Raw genomic sequence first — 18,394 nt, forward strand, 5'->3', positions numbered from 1 at the left:
TTATGTCTTCATGCGCAGTGGTCAACGCGGCACTCTCTAGCTGCCAAGAGCACTTTTTACTATGCGCACCCAACCAGAGTGACGGGAGGAGCACATTTCAGAAAACGTGCTCAGCTCGTCGAGAAAATGCGATTTAAGCAATAAAATTAAAAATGCACCTAAAACCTAAACCAAACGTTGCAGGTGGTTATTTCTTCATGCGCAGCAGTCAACGCGGCACTCTCTAGCTGCCAAGAGCACTTTTTACTATGCGCACCCAACCAGAGTGACGGGAAGAGCACATTTCAGAAAACGTGCTCAGCTTGTCGAGAAAATGCGATTTAAGCAATAAAATTAAAAAATGCACCCAAAACCTAAACCAAACGTTGCAGGTGGTTATTTCTTCATGCGCAGCAGTCAACGCGGCACTCTCTAGCTGCCAAGAGCACTTTTTACTATGCGCACCCAACCAGAGTGACGGGAGGAGCACGTTTCAGAAAACGTGCTCAGCTCGTCGAGAAAATGCGATTTAAGCAATAAAATTAAAAATGCACCTAAAACCTAAAACAAACGTTGCACGTGGTTATTTCTTCATGCGCAGTGGGCAACGCGGCACTCTCTAGCTGCCAAGAGCACTTTTTACTATGCGCACCCAACCAGAGTGACGGGAGGAGCACATTTCAGAAAACGTGCTCAGCTCGTCGAGAAAATGCGATTTAAGCAATAAAATTAAAAATGCACCTAAAACCTAAAACAAACGTTGCAGGTGGTTATTTCTTCATGCGCAGTGGTCAACGCGGCACTCTCTAGCTGCCAAGAGCACTTTTTACTATGCGCACCCAACCAGAGTGACGGGAGGAGCACATTTCAGAAAACGTGCTCAGCTCGTCGAGAAAATGCGATTTAAGCAATAAAATTAAAAATGCACCTAAAACCTAAAACAAACGTTGCAGGTGGTTATTTCTTCATGCGCAGTGGTCAACGCGGCACTCTCTAGCTGCCAAGAGCACTTTTTACTATGCGCACCCAACCAGAGTGACGGGAGGAGCACATTTCAGAAAACGTGCTCAGCTCGTCGAGAAAATGCGAGTTAAGGAATAAAATTAAAAATGCACCCAAAACCTAAACCAAACGTTGCAGATGGTCATTTCTTCATGCGCAGTGGTCAACGCGGCACTCTCTAGCTGCCAAGAGCACTTTTTACTATGCGCACCCAACCAGAGTGACGGGAGGAGCACATTTCAGAAAATGTGCTCAGCTCGACGAGAAAATGCGATTTAAGCAATAAAATTAAAAATGCACCCAAAACCTAAACCAAACGTTGCAGGTGGTTATTTCTTCATGCGCAGTGGTCAACGCGGCACTCTCTAGCTGCCAAGAGCACTTTTTACTATGCGCACCCAACCAGAGTGACGGGAGGAGCACATTTCAGAAAACGTGCTCAGCTCGTCGAGAAAATGCGATTTAAGCAATAAAATTAAAAATTCACCTAAAACCTAAACCAAACGTTGCAGGTGGTTATTTCTATATGCGCAATGGTCAACGCGGCACTCTCTAGCTGCCAAGAGCACTTTTTACTATGCACACCCAACCAGAGTGACGGGAGGAGCACATTTCTGAAAACGTGCTCAGCTCGACGAGAAAATGCGATTTAAGCAATAAAATTAAAAATGCACCCAAAACCTAAAACAAACGTTGCAGGTGGTTATTTCTTCATGCGCAGTGGTCAACGCGGCACTCTCTAGCTGCCAAGAGCACTTTTTACTATGCACACCCAACCAGAGTGACGGGAGGAGCACATTTCAGAAAACGTGCTCAGCTCGACGAGAAAATGCGATTTAAGCAAAAAAATTAAAAATGCACCCAAAACCTAAACCAAACGTTGCAGGTGGTTATTTCTTCATGCGCAGTGGTCAACGCGGCACTCTCTAGCTGCCAAGAGCACTTTTTACTATGCGCACCCAACCAGAGTGACGGGAGGAGCACATTTCAGAAAACGTGCTCAGCTCGTCGAGAAAATGCGATTTAAGCAATAAAATTAAAAATGCACCTAAAACCTAAACCAAACGTTTCAGGTGGTTATTTCTTCATGCGCAGCGGTCAACGCGGCACTATCTAGCTGCCAAGAGCACTTTTTACTATGCGCACCCAACCAGAGTGACGGGAGGAGCACATTTCAGAAAACGTGCTCAGCTCGTCGAGAAAATGCGATTTAAGCAATAAAATTAAAAATGCACCTAAAACCTAAACCAAACGTTGCAGGTGGTTATTTCTATATGCGCAATGGTCAACGCGGCACTCTCTAGCTGCCAAGAGCACTTTTTACTATGCACACCCAACCAGAGTGACGGGAGGAGCACATTTCAGAAAACGTGCTCAGCTCGTCGAGAAAATGCGAGTTAATTAATAAAATTAAAAATGCACCCAAAACCTAAACCAAACGTTGCAGATGGTCATTTCTTCATGCGCAGTGGTCAACGCGGCATTCTCTAGCTGCCAAGAGCACTTTTTACTATGCGCACCCAACCAGAGTGACGGGAGGAGCACATTTCAGAAAACGTGATCAGCTCGTCGAGAAAATGCGATTTAAGCAATAAAATTAAAAATGCACCCAAAACCTAAACCAAACGTTGCAGGTGGTTATTTCTTCATGCGCAGTGGTCAACGCGGCACTCTCTAGCTGCCAAGAGCACTTTTTACTATGCGCACCCAACCAGAGTGACGGGAGGAGCACGTTTCAGAAAACGTGCTCAGCTCGTCGAGAAAATGCGATTTAAGCAATGAAATTAAAAATGCACCCAAAACCTAAACCAAACGTTGCAGGTGGTTATTTCTTCATGCGCAGTGGTCAACGCGGCACTCTCTAGCTGCCAAGAGCACTTTTTACTATGCGCACCCAACCAGAGTGACGGGAGGAGCACATTTCAGAAAACGTGCTCAGCTCGTCGAGAAAATGCGATTTAAGCAATAAAATTAAAAATGCACCCAAAACCTAAAACAAACGTTTCAGGTGGTTATTTCTTCATGCGCAGTGGTAAACGCGGCACTCTCTAGCTGCCAAGAGCACTTTTTACTATGCGCACCCAACCAGAGTGACGGGAGGAGCACATTTCAGAAAACGTGCTCAGCTCGTCGAGAAAATGCGATTTAAGCAATAAAATTAAAAATGCACCCAAAACCTAAACCAAACGTTGCAGGTGGTTATTTCTTCATGCGCAGTGGTCAACGCGGCACTCTCTAGCTGCCAAGAGCACTTTTTACTATGCGCACCCAACCAGAGTGACGGGAGGAGCACATTTCAGAAAACGTGCTCAGCTCGTCGAGAAAATGCGATTTAAGCAATAAAATTAAAAATGCACCTAAAACCTAAACCAAACGTTGGGGGTGGTTATTTCTTCATGTGCAGCAGTCAACGCGGCACTCTCTAGCTGCCAAGAGCACTTTTTACTATGCGCACCCGACCAGAGTGACGGGAGGAGCACATTTCAGAAAACGTGCTCAGCTCGTCGAGAAAATGCGATTTAAGCAATAAAATTAAAAATGCACCTAAAACCTAAACCAAACGTTGCAGGTGGTTATTTCCTTATGCGCAGTGGTCAACGCGGCACTCCCTAGCTGCCAAGAGCACTTTTTACTATGCGCACCCAACCAGAGTGACGGGAGGAGCACATTTCAGAAAACGTGCTCAGCTCGTCGAGAAAATGCGATTTAAGCAATAAAATTAAAAATGCACCTAAAACCTAAACCAAACGTTGCAGGTGGTTATTTCTTCTTGCGCAGTGGTCAACGCGGCACTCTCTAGCTGCAAAGAGCACTTTTTACTATGCGCACCCAACAAGAGTGACGGGAGGAGCACATTTCAGAAAACGTGCTCAGCTCGTCGAGAAAATGCGATTTAAGCAATAAAATTAAAAATGCACCTAAAACCTAAACCAAACGTTGCAGGTGGTTATTTCTTCATGTGCAGTGGTCAACGCGGCACTCTCTAGCTGCCAAGGGCACTTTTTACTATGCGCACCCAACCAGAGTGACGGGAGGAGCACATTTCAGAAAACGTGCTCAGCTCGACGAGAAAATGCGATTTAAGCAATAAAATTAAAAATTCACCTAAAACCTAAACTAAACGTTGCAGGTGGTTATTTCTTCATGCGCAGTGGCCAACGCGGCACTCTCTAGCTGCCAAGAGCACTTTTTACTATGCGCACCCAACCAGAGTGACGGGAGGAGCACATTTCAGAAAACGTGCTCAGCTCGTCGAGAAAATGCGATTTAAGCAATGAAATTAAAAATGCACCCAAAACCTAAACCAAACGTTGCAGGTGGTTATTTCTTCATGCGCAGCAGTCAACGCGGCACTCTCTAGCTGCCAAGAGCACTTTTTACTATGCGCACCCAACCAGAGTGACGGGAGGAGCACATTTCAGAAAACGTGCTCAGCTCGTCGAGAAAATGCGATTTAAGCAATAAAATAAAAAATGCACCTAAAACCTAAACCAAACGTTGCAGGTGGTTATGTCTTCATGCGCAGTGGTCAACGCGGCACTCTCTAGCTGCCAAGAGCACTTTTTACTATGCGCACCCAACCAGATTGACGGGAGGAGCAGATTTCAGAAAACGTGCTCAGCTCGTCGAGAAAATGCGATTTAAGCAATAAAATTAAAAATGCACCCAAAACCTAAACCAAACGTTGCAGGTGGTTATTTCTTCATGCGCAGTGATCAACGCGGCACTATCGAGCTGCCAAGAGCACTTTTTACTATGCGCACCCAACCAGAGTGACGGGAGGTGCACATTTCAGAAAACGTGCTCAGCTCGTCGAGAAAATGCGATTTAAGGAATAAAATTAAAAATGCACCTAAAACCTAAACCAAACGTTGCAGGTGGTTATTTCTTCATAGGCAGCGGTCAACGCGGCACTATCTAGCTGCCAAGAGCACTTTTTACTATGCGAACCCAACCAGAGTGACGGGAGGAGCACATTTCAGAAAACGTGCTCAGCTCGCCGAGAAAATGCGATTTAAGCAATACAATTAAAAATGCACCTAAAACCTAAACCAAACGTTGCAGGTGGTTATTTCTTCATGCGCAGTGGTCAACGCGGCGCTCTCTAGCTGCCAAGAGCACTTTTTACTATGCGCACCCAACCAGAGTGACGGGAGGAGCACATTTCAGAAAACGTGCTCAGCTCGTCGAGAAAATGCGATTTAAGCAATAAAATTAGAAATGCACCTAAAACCTAAACCAAACGTTGGGGGTAGTTATTTCTTCATGTGCAGCAGTCAACGCGGCACTCTCTAGCTGCCAAGAGCACTTTTTACTATCCGCACCCGACCAGAGTGACGGGAGGAGCACATTTCAGAAAACGTGCTCAGCTCGTCGAGAAAATGCGATTTAAGCAATAAAATTAAAAATGCACCTCAAACCTAAACCAAACGTTGCAGGTGGTTATTTCTTCATGCGCAATGGTCAACGCGGCACTCTCTAGCTGCCAAGAGCACTTTTTACTATGCGCACCCAACCAGAGTGACGGGAGGAGCACATTTCAGAAAACGTGCTCAGCTCGACGAGAAAATGCGATTTAAGCAATAAAATAAAAAATGCACCTAAAACCTAAACCAAACGTTGCAGGTGGTTATTTATTCATGCGCAGTGGTCAACGCGGCACTCTCTAGCTGCCAAGAGCACTTTTTACTATGCGCACCCAACCAGAGTGACGGGAGGAGCACATTTCAGAAAACGTGCTCTGCTCGTCGAGAAAATGCGATTTAAGCAATAAAATTAAAAATGCACCTAAAACCTAAACCAAACGTTGCAGGTGGTTATTTCTTCATGCGCAATGGTCAACGCGGCACTCTCTAGCTGCCAAGAGCACTTTTTACTATGCGCACCCAACCAGAGTGACGGGAGGAGCACATTTCAGAAAACGTGCTCTGCTCGTCGAGAAAATGCGATTTAAGCAATAAAATTAAAAATGCACCTAAAACCTAAACCAAACGTTGCAGGTGGTTATTTCTTCATGCGCAATGGTCAACGCGGCACTCTCTAGCTGCCAAGAGCACTTTTTACTATGCGCACCCATCAAGAGTGACCGGAGGAGCACATTTCAGAAAACGTGCTCAGCTCGTCGAGAAAATGCGATTTAAGCAATAAAATTAAAAATGCACCCAAAACCTAAACCAAACGTTGCAGATGGTCATTTCTTCATGCGCAGTGGTCAACGCGGCAATCTCTAGCTGCCAAGAGCACTTTTTACTATGCGCACCCAACCAGAGTGACGGGAGGAGCACATTTCAGAAAACGTGCTCAGCTCGACGAGAAAATGCGTTTTAAGCAATAAAATTAAAAATGCACCCAAAACCTAAACCAAACGTTGCAGGTGGTTATTTCTTCATGCGCAGTGGTCAACGCGGCACTCTCTAGCTGCCAAGAGCACTTTTTACTATGCGCACCCAACCAGAGTGACGGGAGAAGCACATTTCAGAAAACGTGCTCAGCTCGACGAGAAAATGCGATTTAAGCAATAAAATTAAAAATGCACCCAAAACCTAAACCAAACGTTGCAGGCGGTTATTTTTTCATGCGCAGTGGTCAACGCGGCACTCTGTAGCTGCCAAGAGCACTTTTTACTATGCGCACCCAACCAGAGTGACGGGAGGAGCACATTTCAGAAAACGTGCTCAGCTCGTCGAGACAATGCGATTTAAGCAATCAAATTAAAAATGCACCTAAAACCTAAACCAAACGTTGCAGATGGTCATTTCTTCATGCGCAGTGGTCAACGCGGCGCTCTCTAGCTGCCAAGAGCACTTTTTACTATGCGCACCCAACCAGAGTGACGGGAGGAGCACATTTCAGAAAACGTGCTCTGCTCGTCGAGAAAATGCGATTTAAGCAATAAAATTAAAAATGCACCTAAAACCTAAACCAAACGTTGCAGGTGGTTATTTCTTCATGCGCAATGGTCAACGCGGCACTCTCTAGCTGCCAAGAGCACTTTTTACTATGCGCACCCATCAAGAGTGACCGGAAGAGCACATTTCAGAAAACGTGCTCAGCTCGTCGAGAAAATGCGATTTAAGCAATAAAATTAAAAATGCACCCAAAACCTAAACCAAACGTTGCAGATGGTCATTTCTTCATGCGCAGTGGTCAACGCGGCAATCTCTAGCTACCAAGAGCACTTTTTACTATGCGCACCCAACCAGAGTGACGGGAGGAGCACATTTCAGAAAACGTGCTCAGCTTGTCGAGAAAATGCGATTTAAGCAATAAAATTAAAAATGCACCCAAAACCTAAACCAAACTTTGCAGATGGTCATTTCTAAATGCGCAGTTTTCAACGCGGCACTCTCTAGCTGCCAAGAGCACTTTTTACTATGCGCACCCAACCAGAGTGACGGGAGGAGCACATTTCATAAAACGTGCTCAGCTCGTCCAGAAAATGCGATTTAAGCAATAAAATTAAAAATGCACCCAAAACCTAAACCAAACGTTGCAGGTGGTTATTTCTTCATGCGCAGTGGTCAACGCGGCACTCTCTAGCTGCCAAGAGCACTTTTTACTATGCGCACCCAACCAGAGTGACGGGAGGAGCACATTTCAGAAAACGTGCTCAGCTCGTCGAGAAAATGCGATTTAAGCAATAAAATTAAAAATGCACCCAAAACCTAAACCAAACGTTGCAGATGGTCATTTCTTCATGCGCAGTGGTCAACGCGGCACTCTCTAACTGCCAAGAACACTTTTTACTATGCGCACCCAACCAGAGTGACGGGAGGAGCACATTTCAGAAAACGTGCTCAGCTCGTCGAGAAAATGCGATTTAAGCAATAAAATTAAAAATGCACCTAAAACCTAAACCAAACGTTGCAGGTGGTTATTTCTTCATGCGCAGCAGTCAACGCGGCACTCTCTAGCTGCCAAGAGCACTTTTTACTATGCGCACCCAACCAGAGTGACGGGAGGAGCACATTTCAGAAAACGTGCTCAGCTCGTCGAGAAAATGCGATTTAAGCAATCAAATTAAAAATGCACCTAAAACCTAAAACAAACGTTGCACGTGGTTATTTCTTCATGCGCAGTGGTCAACGCGGCACTCTCTAGCTGCCAAGAGCACTTTTTACTATGCGCACCCAACCAGAGTGACGGGAGGAGCACATTTCAGAAAACGTGCTCAGCTCGTCGAGAAAATGCGATTTAAGCAATAAAATTAAAAATGCACCCAAAACCTAAACCAAACGTTGCAGATGGTCATTTCTTAATGCGCAGTGGTCAACGCGGCACTCTCTAACTGCCAAGAGCACTTTTTACTATGCGCACCCAACCAGAGTGACGGGAGGAGCACATTTCAGAAAACGTGCTCAGCTCGACGAGAAAATGCGATTTAAGCAATAAAATTAAAAATGCACCTAAAACCTAAACCAAACGTTGCAGGTGGTTATTTCTTCATGCGCAGTGGTCAACGCGGCACTCTCTAGCTGCCAAGAGCACTTTTTACTATGCGCACCCAACCAGAGTGACGGGAGGAGCACATTTCAGAAAACGTGCTCAGCTCGACGAGAAAATGCGTTTTAAGCAATAAAATTAAAAATGCACCCAAAACCTAAACCAAACGTTGCAGGTGGTTATTTCTTCATGCGCAGTGGTCAACGCGGCACTCTCTAGCTGCCAAGAGCACTTTTTACTATGCGCACCCAACCAGAGTGACGGGAGGAGCATATTTCAGAAAACGTGCTCAGGTCGAGAAAATGCGATTTAAGCAATAAAATTAAAAATGCACCTAAAACCTAAACCAAACGCTGCAGATGGTTATTTCTTCATGCGCAGTGGTCAACGCGGCACTCTCTAGCTGCCAAGAGCACTTTTTACTATGCGCACCCAACCAGAGTGACGGGAGGAGCACATTTCAGAAAACGTGCTCAGCTCGTCGAGAAATTGCGATTTAAGCAATAAAATTAAAAATGCACCCAAAACCTAAACCAAACGTTGCAGATGGTCATTTCTTCATGCGCAGTGGTCAACGCGGCACTCTCTAGCTGCCAAGAGCACTTTTTACTATGCGCACCCAACCAGAGTGACGGGAGGAGCACATTTCAGAAAACGTGCTCAGCTCGTCGAGAAAATGCGATTTAAGCAATAAAATTAAAAATGCACCCAAAACCTAAACCAAACGTTGCAGGTGGTTATTTCTTCATGCGCAGTGGTCAACGTGGCACTCTCTAGCTGCCAAGAGCACTTTTTACTATGCGCACCCAACCAGAGTGACGGGAGGAGCACTTTTCAGAAAACGTGCTCAGCTCGTCGAGAAAATGCGATTTAAGCAATAAAATTAAAAATGCACCTAAAACCTTAACCAAACGTTGCAGATGGTCATTTCTTCATGCGCAGTGGTCAACGCGGCACTCTCTAGCTGCCAAGAGCACTTTTTACTATGCGCACCCAACCAGAGTGACGGGAGGAGCACATTTCAGAAAATGTGCTCAGCTCGTCGAGAAAATGCGATTTAAGCAATAAAATTAAAAATGCACCCAAAACCTAAACCAAACGTTGCAGATTGTCATTTCTTCATGCGCAGTGGTCAACGCGGCACTCTCTAGCTGCCAAGAGCACTTTTTACTATGCGCACCCAACCAGAGTGACGGGAGGAGCACATTTCAGAAAACGTGCTCAGCTCGTCGAGAAAATGCAATTTAAGCAATAAAATTAAAAATGCACCTAAAACCTAAACCAAACGTTGGGGGTGGTTATTTCTTCATGTGCAGCAGTCAACGCGGCACTCTCTAGCTGCCAAGAGCACTTTTTACTATGCGCACCCAACCAGAGTGACGGGAGGAGCACATTTCAGAAAACGTGCTCAGCTCGACGAGAAAATGCGATTTAAGCAATAAAATTAAAAATGCACCCAAAACCTAAACCAAACGTTGCAGGTGGTTATTTCTTCATGCGCAGTGGTCAACGCGGCACTCTCTAGCTGCCAAGAGCACTTTTTACTATGCGCACCCAACCAGAGTGACGGGAGGAGCACATTTCAGAAAACGTGATCAGCTCGTCGAGAAAATGCGATTTAAGCAATAAAATTAAAAATGCACCTAAAACCTAAAACAAACGTTGCACGTGGTTATTTCTTCATGCGCAGTGGTCAACGCGGCACTCCCTAGCTGCCAAGAGCACTTTTTACTATGCGCACCCAACCAGAGTGACGGGAGGAGCACATTTCAGAAAACGTGCTCAGCTCGTCGAGAAAATGCGACTTAAGCAATAAAATTAAAAATGCGCCCAAAACCTAAACCAAACGTTGCAGGTGGTTATTTCTTCATGCGCAGTGGTCAACGCGGCACTCTCTAGCTGCCAAGAGCACTTTTTACTATGCGCACCCAACCAGAGTGACGGGAGGAGCACATTTCAGAAAACGTGCTCAGCTCGTCGAGAAAATGCGATTTAAGCAATGAAATTAAAAATGCACCCAAAACCTAAACCAAACGTTGCAGGTGGTTATTTCTTCATGCGCAGTGGTCAACACGGCACTCTCTAGCTGCCAAGAGCACTTTTTACTATGCACACCCAACCAGAGTGACGGGAGGAGCACATTTCAGAAAACGTGCTCAGCTCGTCGAGAAAATTTGATTTAAGCAATAAAATTAAAAATGCACCTAAAACCTAAACCAAACGTTGCAGGTGGTTATTTCTTCATGCGCAATGGTCAATGCGGCACTCTCTAGCTGCCAAGAGCACTTTTTACTATGCGCACCCAACCAGAGTGACGGGAGGAGCACATTTCAGAAAACGTGCTCAGCTCGTCGAGAAAATGCGATTTAAGCAATAAAATTAAAAATGCACCCAAAACCTAAACCAAACGTTGCAGATGGTCATTTCTTCATGCGCAGTGGTCAACGCGGCACTCTCTAGCTGCCAAGAGCACTTTTTACTATGCACACCCAACCAGAGTGACGGGAGGAGCACATTTCTGAAAACGTGCTCAGCTCGACGAGAAAATGCGATTTAAGCAATAAAATTAAAAATGCACCCAAAACCTAAAACAAACGTTGCAGGTGGTTATTTCTTCGTGCGCAGTGGTCAACGCGGCACTCTCTAGCTGCCAAGAGCACTTTTTACTATGCGCACACAACCAGAGTGACGGGAGGAGCACATTTCAGAAAACGTGCTCAGTTCGACGAGAAAATGCGATTTAAGCAATAAAATTAAAAATGCACCCAAAACCTAAACCAAACGTTGCAGGTGGTTATTTCTTCATGCGCAGTGGTCAAAGCGGCACTCTCTAGCTGTCAAGAGCACTTTTTACTATGCGCACCCAACCAGAGTGACGGGAGGAGCACATTTCAGAAAACGTGCTCAGCTCGTGGAGAAAATGCGATTTTAGCAATAAAATTAAAAATGCACCTAAAACCTAAACCAAACGTTGCAGGTGGTTATTTCTTCATGTGCAGCAGTCAACGCGGCACTCTCTAGCTGCCAAGAGCACTTTTTACTATGCGCACCCAACCAGAGTGACGGGAGGAGCACATTTCAGAAAACGTGCTCAGCTCGTCGAGAAAATGCGATTTAAGCAATAAAATTAAAAATGCACCTAAAACCTAAACCAAACGTTGCAGGTGGTTATTTCTTCATGCGCAGTGGTCAACGCGGCACTCTCTAGCTGCCAAGAGCACTTTTTACTATGCGCACCCAACCAGAGTGACGGGAGGAGCATATTTCAGAAAACGTGCTCAGGTCGAGAAAATGCGATTTAAGCAATAAAATTAAAAATGCACCTAAAACCTAAACCAAACGCTGCAGATGGTTATTTCTTCATGCGCAGTGGTCAACGCGGCACTCTCTAGCTGCCAAGAGCACTTTTTACTATGCGCACCCAACCAGAGTGACGGGAGGAGCACATTTCAGAAAACGTGCTCAGCTCGTCGAGAAAATGCGATTTAAGCAATAAAATTAAAAATGCACCCAAAACCTAAACCAAACGTTGCAGGTGGTTATTTCTTCATGCGCAGTGGTCAACGCGGCACTCTCTAGCTGCCAAGAGCACTTTTTACTATGCGCACCCAACCAGAGTGACGGGAGGAGCACATTTCAGAAAACGTGCTCAGCTCGTCGAGAAAATGCGATTTAAGCAATAAAATTAAAAATGCACCTAAAACCTAAACCAAACGTTGGGGGTGGTTATTTCTTCATGTGCAGCAGTCAACGCGGCACTCCCTAGCTGCCAAGAGCACTTTTTACTATGCGCACCCGACCAGAGTGACGGGAGGAGCACATTTCAGAAAACGTGCTCAGCTCGTCGAGAAAATGCGATTTAAGCAATAAAATTAAAAATGCACCTAAAACCTAAACCAAACGTTGCAGGTGGTTATTTCTTTATGCGCAGTGGTCAACGCGGCACTCTCTAGCTGCCAAGAGCACTTTTTACTATGCACACCCAACCAGAGTGACGGGAGGAGCACATTTCAGAAAACGTGCTCAGCTCGTCGAGAAAATGCGATTAAAGCAATAAAATTAAAAATGCACCTAAAACCTAAACCAAACGTTGCAGATGGTCATTTCTTCATGCGCAGTGGTCAACGCGGCACTCTCTAGCTGCCAAGAGCACTTTTTATTATGCGCACCCAACCAGAGTGACGGGAGGAGCACATTTCAGAAAACATGCTCAGCTCGTCGAGAAAATGCGATTTAAGCAATAAAATTAAAAATGCACCTAAAACCTAAACCAAACGTTGCAGATGGTCATTTCTTCATGCGCAGTGGTCAACGCGGCACTCTCTAGCTGCCAAGAGCACTTTTTACTATGCGCACCCAACCAGAGTGACGGGAGGAGCACATTTCAGAAAACGTGCTCAGCTCGTCGAGAAAATGCGATTTAAGCAATAAAATTAAAAATGCACCCAAAACCTAAACCAAACGTTGCAGATGGTCATTTCTTCATGCGCAGTGGTCAACGCGGCACTCTCTAGCTGCCAAGAGCACTTTTTACTATGCACACCCAACCAGAGTGACGGGAGGAGCACATTTCTGAAAACGTGCTCAGCTCGACGAGAAAATGCGATTTAAGCAATAAAATTAAAAATGCACCCAAAACCTAAAACAAACGTTGCAGGTGGTTATTTCTTCATGCGCAGTGGTCAACGCGGCACTCTCTAGCTGCCAAGAGCACTTTTTACTATGCGCACCCAACCAGAGTGACGGGAGGAGCACATTTCAGAAAACGTGCTCAGCTCGACGAGAAAATGCGATTTAAGCAATAAAATTAAAAATGCACCCAAAACCTAAACCAAACGTTGCAGGTGGTTATTTCTTCATGCGCAGTGGTCAACGCGGCACTCTCTAGCTGCCAAGAGCACTTTTTACTATGCGCACCCAACCAGAGTGACGGGAGGAGCACATTTCAGAAAACGTGCTCAGCTCGTCGAGAAAATGCGATTTAAGCAATGAAATTAAAAATGCACCCAAAACCTAAACCAAACGCTTATTTCTTCATGCGCAGTGGTCAACGCGGCACTCTCTAGCTGCCAAGAGCACTTTTTACTATGCGCACCCAACCAGAGTGACGGGAGGAGCACATTTCAGAAAACGTGCTCAGCTCGTCGAGAAAATGCGATTTAAGCAATAAAATTAAAAATGCACCTAAAACCTAAACCAAACGTTGCAGGTGGTTATTTCTTCATGCGCAATGGTCAATGCGGCACTCTCTAGCTGCCAAGAGCACTTTTTACTATGCGCACCCAACCAGAGTGACGGGAGGAGCACATTTCAGAAAACGTGCTCAGCTCGTCGAGAAAATGCGATTTAAGCAATAAAATTAAAAATGCACCCAAAACCTAAACCAAACGTTGCAGATGGTCATTTCTTCATGCGCAGTGGTCAACGCGGCACTCTCTAGCTGCCAAGAGCACTTTTTACTATGCACACCCAACCAGAGTGACGGGAGGAGCACATTTCTGAAAACGTGCTCAGCTCGACGAGAAAATGCGATTTAAGCAATAAAATTAAAAATGCACCCAAAACCTAAAACAAACGTTGCAGGTGGTTATTTCTTCGTGCGCAGTGGTCAACGCGGCACTCTCTAGCTGCCAAGAGCACTTTTTACTATGCGCACCCAACCAGAGTGACGGGAGGAGCACATTTCAGAAAACGTGCTCAGCTCGTCGAGAAAATGCAATTAAAGCAATAAAATTAAAAATGCACCTAAAACCTAAACCAAACGTTGCATATGGTAATTTCTTCATGCGCAGTAGTCAACGCGGCACTCTCTAGCTGCCAAGAGCACTTTTTACTATGCGCACCCAACCAGAGTGACAGGAGGAGCACATTTTAGAAAACGTGCTCAGCTCGACGAGAAAATGCGATTTAAGCAATAAAATTAAAAATGCAACTAAAACCTAAACCAAACGTTGCAGGTGGTTATTTCTTCATGCGCAATGGTCAACGCGGCACTCTCTAGCTGCCAAGAGCACTTTTTACTATGCGCACCCAACCAGAGTGACGGGAGGAGAACATTTCAGAAAACGTGCTCAGCTCGTCGAGAAAATGCGATTTAAACAATAAAATTAAAAATGCACCCAAAACCTAAACCAAACGTTGCAGGTGGTTATTTCTTCATGTGCAGTGGTCAACGCGGCACTCTCTAGCTGCCAAGGGCACTTTTTACTATGCGCACCCAACCAGAGTGACGGGAGGAGCACATTTCAGAAAACGTGCTCAGCTCGTCGAGAAAATGCGATTTAAGCAATAAAATTAAAAATGCACCTAAAACCTAAACTAAACGTTGCAGGTGGTTATTTGTTCATGCGCAGTGGCCAACGCGGCACTCTCTAGCTGCCAAGAGCACTTTTTACTATGCGCACCCAACCAGAGTGACGGGAGGAGCACATTTCAGAAAACGTGCTCAGCTCGTCGAGAAAATGCGATTTAAGCAATAAAATTAAAAATGCACCTAAAACCTAAACCAAACGTTGCAGGTGGTTATTTCTTCATGGGCAGTGGTCAACGCGGCACTCTCTAGCTGCCAAGAGCACTTTTTACTATGCGCACACAACCAGAGTGACGGGAGGAGCACATTTCAGAAAACGTGCTCAGCTCGACGAGAAAATGCGATTTAAGCAATAAAATTAAAAATGCACCCAAAACCTAAACAAAACGTTGCAGGTGGTTATTTCTTCATGCGCAGTGGTCAACGCGGCACTCTCTAGCTGCCAAGAGCACTTTTTACTATGCACACCCAACCAGAGTGACGGGAGGAGCACATTTCAGAAAACGTGCTCAGCTCGTCGAGAAAATGCGATTTTAGCAATAAAATTAAAAATGCACCTAAAACCTAAACCAAACGTTGCAGGTGGTTATTTCTTCATGTGCAGCAGTCAACGCGGCACTCTCTAGCTGCCAAGAGCACTTTTTACTATGCGCACCCAACCAGAGTGACGGGAGGAGCACATTTCAGAAAACGTGCTCAGCTCGTCGAGAAAATGCGATTTAAGCAATAAAATTAAAAATGCACCTAAAACCTAAACCAAACGTTGCAGGTGGTTATTTCTTCATGCGCAGCGGTCAACGCGGCACTATCTAGCTGCCAAGAGCACTTTTTACTATGCGCACCCAACCAGAGTGACGGGAGGAGCACATTTCAGAAAACGTGCTCAGCTCGTCGAGAAAATGCGATTTAAGCAATAAAATTAAAAATGCACCTAAAACCTAAACCAAACGTTGCAGGTGGTTATTTCTTCATGCGCAGTGGTAAACGTGGCACTCTCTAGCTGCCAAGAGCACTTTTTACTATGCGCACCCAACCAGAGTGACGGGAGGAGCACATTTCAGAAAACGTGCTCAGCTCGTCCAGAAAATGCGATTTAAGCAATAAAATTAAAAATGCACCCAAAACCTAAACCAAACGTTGCAGGTTGTTATTTCTTCATGCGCAGTGGTCAACGCGCCACTCTCTAGCTGCCAAAAGCACTTTTTACTATGCGCACCCAACCAGAGTGACGGGAGGAGCACATTTCAGAAAACGTGCTCAGCTCGTCGAGAAAATGCAATTAAAGCAATAAAATTAAAAATGCACCTAAAACCTAAACCAAACGTTGCATATGGTAATTTCTTCATGCGCAGTAGTCAACGCGGCACTCTCTAGCTGCCAAGAGCACTTTTTACTATGCGCACCCAACCAGAGTGACAGGAGGAGCACATTTTAGAAAACGTGCTCAGCTCGTCGAGAAAATGCGATTTAAGCAATAAAATTAAAAATGCACCTAAAACCTAAACCAAACGTTGCAGGTGGTTATTTCTTCATGCGCAGTGGTCAACGCGGCACTCTCTAGCTGCCAAGAGCACTTTTTACTATGCGCACCCAACCAGAGTGACGGGAGGAGCATATTTCAGAAAACGTGCTCAGGTCGAGAAAATGCGATTTAAGCAATAAAATTAAAAATGCACCTAAATCCTAAACCAAACGCTGCAGATGGTTATTTCTTCATGCGCAGTGGTCAACGCGGCACTCTCTAGCTGCCAAGAGCACTTTTTACTATGCGCACCCAACCAGAGTGACGGGAGGAGCACATTTCAGAAAACGTGCTCAGCTCGTCGAGAAAATGCGATTTAAGCAATAAAATTAAAAATGCACCCAAAACCTAAACCAAACGTTGCAGATGGTCATTTCTTCATGCGCAGTGGTCAACGCGGCACTCTCTAGCTGCCAAGAGCACTTTTTACTATGCGCACCCAACCAGAGTGACGGGAGGAGCACATTTCAGAAAACGTGCTCAGCTCGTCGAGAAAATGCGATTTAAGCAATAAAATTAAGAATGCACCCAAAACCTAAACCAAACGTTGCAGGTGGTTATTTCTTCATGCGCAGTGGTCAACGCGGCACTCTCTAGCTGCCAAGAGCACTTTTTACTATGCGCACCCAACCAGAGTGACGGGAGGAGCACTTTTCAGAAAACGTGCTCAGCTCGTCGAGAAAATGCGATTTAAGCAATAAAATTAAAAATGCACCCAAAACCTAAACCAAACGTTGCAGATGGTCATTTCTTCATGCGCAGTGGTCAACGCGGCACTCTCTAGCTGCCAAGAGCACTTTTTACTATGCGCACCCAACCAGAGTGACGGGAGGAGCACATTTCAGAAAACGTGCTCAGCTCGTCGAGAAAATGCGATTTAAGCAATAAAATTAAAAATGCACCCAAAACCTAAACCAAACGTTGCAGATGGTCATTTCTTCATGCGCAGTGGTCAACGCGGCACTCTCTAGCTGCCAAGATCACTTTTTACTATGCACACCCAACCAGAGTGACGGGAGGAGAACATTTCTGAAAACGTGCTCAGCTCGACGAGAAAATGCGATTTAAGCAATACAATTAAAAATGCACCCAAAACCTAAAACAAACGTTGCACGTGGTTATTTCTTCATGCGCAGTGGTCAACGCGGCACTCTCTAGCTGCCAAGAGCACTTTTTACTATGCACACACAACCAGAGTGACGGGAGGAGCACATTTCTGAAAACGTGCTCAGCTCGATGAGAAAATGCGATTTAAGCAATAAAATTAAAAATGCACCCAAAACCTAAAACAAACGTTGCAGGTGGTTATTTCTTCATGCGCAGCGGTCAACGCGGCACTATCTAGCTGCCAAGAGCACTTTTTACTATGCGCACCCAACCAGAGTGACGGGTGGAGCACATTTCAGAAAACGTGCTCAGCTCGTCGAGAAAATGCGATTTAAGCAATAAAATTAAAAATGCACCTAAAACCTAAACCAAACGTTGCAGGTGGTTATTTCTTCATGCGCAGTGGTAAACGCGGCACTCTCTAGCTGCCAAGAGCACTTTTTACTATGCGCACCCAACCAGAGTGACGGGTGGAGCACATTTCAGAAAACGTGCTCAGCTCGTCGAGAAAATGCGATTTAAGCAATAAAATTAAAAATGCACCTAAAACCCAAACCAAACGTTGCAGGTGGTTATTTCTTCATGCGCAGTGGTAAACGCGGCACTCTCTAGCTGCCAAGAGCACTTTTTACTATGCGCACCCAACAAGAGTGACGGGAGGAGCACATTTCAGAAAACGTGCTCAGCTCGTCCAGAAAATGCGATTTAAGCAATAAAATTAAAAATGCACCCAAAACCTAAACCAAACGTTGCAGGTGGTTATTTCTTCATGCGCAGTGGTCAACGCGGCACTCTCTAGCTGCCAAGAGCACTTTTTACTATGCGCACCCAACCAGAGTGACAGGAGGAGCACATTTCAGAAAATGTGCTCAGCTCGTCGAGAAAATGCGATTTAAGCAATAAAATTAAAAATGCACCCAAAACCTAAACCAAACGTTGCAGATTGTCATTTCTTCATGCGCAGTGTTCAACGCGGCACTCTCTAGCTGCCAAGAGCACTTTTTACTATGCGCACCCAACCAGAGTGACGG

This window comes from Syngnathus scovelli, chromosome 19 (assembly GCF_024217435.2).
Source record: "Syngnathus scovelli strain Florida chromosome 19, RoL_Ssco_1.2, whole genome shotgun sequence".
NCBI lineage: Eukaryota > Metazoa > Chordata > Actinopteri > Syngnathiformes > Syngnathidae > Syngnathus > Syngnathus scovelli.